This window comes from Chrysochloris asiatica, unplaced genomic scaffold (genome assembly GCF_000296735.1).
Source record: "Chrysochloris asiatica unplaced genomic scaffold, ChrAsi1.0 scaffold00500, whole genome shotgun sequence".
NCBI classification, from domain to species: Eukaryota; Metazoa; Chordata; class Mammalia; order Afrosoricida; family Chrysochloridae; genus Chrysochloris; species Chrysochloris asiatica.
Genome location: NW_006409018.1, coordinates 554,379 through 559,254, shown reverse-complemented (window position 1 = coordinate 559,254; position 4,876 = coordinate 554,379).

Genomic DNA, 4,876 nt, shown 5'->3' with positions numbered 1-4,876 from the left:
CCAAGTCTCCGCGGGGAACTCCAGTCCCCCAAACAGAGCAGCACAGGGAGGTCCAGTGCCGGGTAGAGGAGGGCGGGAGCGGGGTACCACGGGGTTCCCGGCGCCCCGACTCTGCAGCTGTGACTCCCTCCCGGGAACGCGGACCCAAGCCACGTGACCCTAGCGGTACCACGTGAACCGGAGACTTACTGACTCGGCGGCGGCCGCTCCCCAGGGAAAGGAGTAAGAGACCGGAAAGCAGGCGGGAGAAGCGACCTCGGAGCCGGGACAAAAGCCTGCGGGCCTTCGAAGGGTGGTCCAGGGCCGCAGCCTGCGAGTCAAAATGTGTCTGTCACCTCGGCTGGAGCGAGAGCACTATGAGTGGCAAAAGGGAAAGCACACTTCCGCTTCCGGCTTCTAGGAGGCTGTGCGCACTGGGAGAGGAGGTCCGGGGGAGAACACCTGGGGATGATTAACAGACTCTGAGTTCCGTGTGCTTAGGTTTTCTTCAGTGTGCGCATGAAACGAAACTCAGATTTCAGTAATTAAAGACACCTTTGGGTTGCACAGGCCAATTGAACAAAAATCTGCATATTCTTTGTTGTTGTTTCCCCAAAAAAGTTTTTATTTAAAAAAATGTTTTTTTATTATGACTTGAGTGATAATTTACATGGGAGAACATCGGTTTTACACTCATTCTAAGATAATTTCGTTTCATTGCAATGATTACAATCCCCTCTGTGCCTCATCATTCAACAGTATTTGCTTCTATTCCCTCTAATTATGGGGGTTTTATTGCTGTGCACACTAAAGCAGTATTCGGTGGGGGACTCTACTTTCTCACACACACTCTGAAAAGAAACTCCTTCTTGCAAACTTGTAAGCCAGCTATTTCGTTCCTTTATAGCCTCCACCCCACCCCCATTTTAGGTAGCCAATGTGTAAATTGCCTGTTCCTATCAACCCTGTGTGCAGAGGAGATAGGATTGATCCTTGATGTGAAAACTCCTTTCCTCTCAGTTGGTATTTTGAGCTACTATATCTGTAAGTATAGGTCAAGTTCATCAAATTTACACATGAGTCCTTTATAAAAACTTTTTTTTTTCTTTCAAAATTTCCTATAGTTGAGTTCTGATCATGAAGCCATTAAAGCAAGGTCAAATGGGTAAGGTCTGCAAGTTTGTGTGGTCTTGTGGTTCTATACGGAATGATAAAGAAACAAAGGCATCCAAATTGGCAAAGAGGAAGCACTCTGCTCCCTAAGTCTGAGGAGGACGGTGCGCCCCAAATCCTGGGAGCAGACTTGCCATCTTGCTGAGGCGGTCCTGGGCACTAAATGCCATTCCCACAGCCCTTGTTCCTGGGCACTTGGGTGCTCCATGCACAGGTGGGGTGTGTGGTGGTCCCTGCGCTTTTTCTTCTTGCTTTCTCTTTTCTTTCCCGGATACCTCCCCTGGCCTATGAGTCTTTTCCTGCTCACACCCCATCAGGGAGGCGCAGACTGGGATGCACGCTGGTGCGTTTGTTGTCGGGGCTCAGAAAATCACACTACACACACACACACACACACACACACACGGCACACCCTCAGATTCACTCCCCCCACACACATTATACACAAAGACTTTCATCACACATCGCACATTCAACACCATCTCCAAACCACAGGGTCGCATACACCACACATACGAAAACTTACTACCAGACACACCACACAAACTCACACACCACACACTCACACATGCCACCCACGTGACACAAAGACAACAGGAAGACACAGAAACCCACAAATATACCAAACATATAAACATGCACACATATCACACACAAGTGACATATAGACAGAAAATAAGAGGTGGTTTCGTTAAGATCATGGAAAAATGGAATTAAATATAAAGGGATTTTCCCTCTGAACCTTTTAAAGCTTCCTAGTACTTGGAGTCCTTGTGTAGCGCTGTAGGATCAGCACTGGGCCATAAGGTCGGTTTGAAACGCAAAGTTGGTGGTTCAAACTCATCAGCTGCTTTTCAGAAACTCTATACAGGGTCGCTATGGGTTGGGACCAACTCCTCAGTACTTAACAACAGGAAGTATACATTTGGACTGCAAAGTACAAGGTCGCGGGATTAAACCCACCAGCTGCTCCTTAGAAACCCTGTACGACTGGTACAATGAAAGATCCATAGATCAATGGAACAGAATCCAGAAATGATCCCATCTACATACAGCCAACTGATTGTTGACAAAACACCTAAATATATCTCATGGGGAGGTGATAGTCTCTTCAACAGATGGTGCTGGCAGAACTGGAAAGTGATATGCAAAAGATTGAAACAAGACCTTCACCTCACACCTTATATAAAAACCAACTCAACACGGATTAAAGACCTAAATGTGAATGAATCCCAGAATTATAAAGGCCATCAATGAAAAAATAGGGACAAATGTGAGGGCACTAATTCAGGAAATACATAACTACAAAACATTTTGAAAACTACACAATCAAAAGTAGACAAAATAGATGATTGGGACATACTGAAAATTAAAAACTTATGTGCATCAAAAGACTTCACCAGAAGAGTAACAAGGGACTAATTTCTAAAATACACAGGAAACTAACACCTCTACAAGAAAGACAAATAACCCAATTAAAAAATGGGCACATGACATGAACATACACTTCACCAAGGAGGAGATCCGGGCAGAAACCCTGTAAAGGGTGGTTATGAGTCAGAACCGACTCGACTGAACAACAAAAGTATACATATAGACCCCACTATGCCCATCATGCATCAAACAACCCACATGCTCACACCATACACAACATGGACACACACCATCATACCTATAGACATACCTACCACACACGAACACACCGAACATACCACACAAAATCAAGACTGCACTCATCACACTGACACACACATACACTCAACAGACATGTCCCTGCACACGACACATACCCTTACATCCATGCACCACACCCATACAAACACTTGATCTCTCGGTCTGGCTTTACTAAGGGCATTTTTTGCACACGTCTTTGTCTCTTATGAATCATCATCAGTTGACTGGAATCTTTAAGGTTGTAGCTTACCTAAAGAAATTAAGAAATGAATCTTCACCAAGACACACAACAATGCATTCGAAGTATTGAAACGAAATTGTGTCTGTTAAGGGAATCCATTCCGGAAAGCACAAAATGAGACTCTTCAAAATCTTTTGCTTATTTATGGTAGTAATGCTGTGCCTGAGTCGGTTCCAATCACAGCGACCATTTATATAGTTTCCCAGGAGCGGCTGGAGAGTTTGAACTGCCGGCCTCGTGGTCAAACTGACCTTGAGGTGGGGCAATGCTCCTCTGTCTCACGGGGGTGCTGTGAGTGGAGGATGTATAAGAGTTTATATGAGTATATAGTTACACAATAGGTGACAGCCTAGGAAACCCTATGGGGCAGTTCTCCTGTTATACCAGGGGGTGCTGTGAGTGGATGATCTATAAGAGTTTATATGAGTACATAGTTACACAATAGGTGACAGCCTAGGAAACCCTATGGGGCAGTTCTCATCCATTACTCCAGGGGGCGCTGTGAGTGGATGATCTATAAGAGTTTATATGAGTATATAGTTACACAATAGGTGACAGCCTAGGAAACCCTATGGGGCAGTTCTCCTCTGTTATACCAGGGGGTGTTGTGAGTGGATGATGTTTAAGAGTATATAGTGACACAATAGATGACAGCCTAGGAGACTCCTTTACACCAGGGGGTGCTGTGATGGATGATCTATTAAGACTATATAAGATGTGGTTCAGGCTTCCACCTAGTATTGTAGAGGCTCCACAGTAAGCCTCCTTCACTGGGCACGTTCTAGCCCTATTTTAGGTATTCCAATCAGTTATAGGCAGAAGACGGACTTACAAGCTTTCTATGGGACGCTTTTCGCTATTCCTTTCTCTCTCCCTCCAGTGTCTATTTTATAATATAATGCAAGGAAAACCAAGATTCAAAAGACAGCCAAACATCTTAACATTATTCCCTTTTCCACATTCCAACCATGGATCCATCTCTGTATCCCAGAATTCTGCTGTTGCATATATCATTATTTACCTCTGTCTAGGAACACAGGTCCCTAGGACCATCATGGGAGAAGAGCAGAGAGCAGGACCCTACCCAGAGAAGCAATGATGCCTGAAATGGAGCCAGAGATGATGACATGGAGTGAGGGAGCAGCTGGAAACTTTAGATCCAGAGAGGGAGAGGGGCTGTGTGCTGAAGACCTGGGGGGCACGGGAAGGATTGCATGGAGGGGATTGTAACCATGGCAATGAGATGATATATGGTTCAAGGTCAATAGCTGCCCCTTGGAAACCCTATATAATATCGCTATTGGTCTGAAATGATTTAAGGCCACTTAACATAAAGAGCGGGTCAAAGATATTTTACTGTACCTTAAACTGTTTCTTTAATGCTTCTGATGCATAGAAAAATATATCACATATCATATACTAAGATGAACATTTGATTAATTGGAACAACCAATTTACATATAAATACGGCATAAAGACAAACTTAGGGACACAACCTGTTTGTAATTAGGTCTGCTTATGCTGTGAGGAACATTTTAGTAAAATAACGAAAAGGACTGCAATGAATTAACATCAGAGTTGGAACAGAAAATGTGATTTTATATACACTGTAGTAATAACAACCATCAACAATTAACAATGGATCTAGGTGAAAATACAAGAAAATTAAAATATTTGCAGAGTTTCAAAGTATTGTCCTATGAAAAATTAGGTAATTATAAAGGGGAAAACAGTTAACTTTATAACAGGTAAGAATATTTTTAAATGTGCTAAATATGAAAATAAAACACTCTTAAACCAAATAAAAGA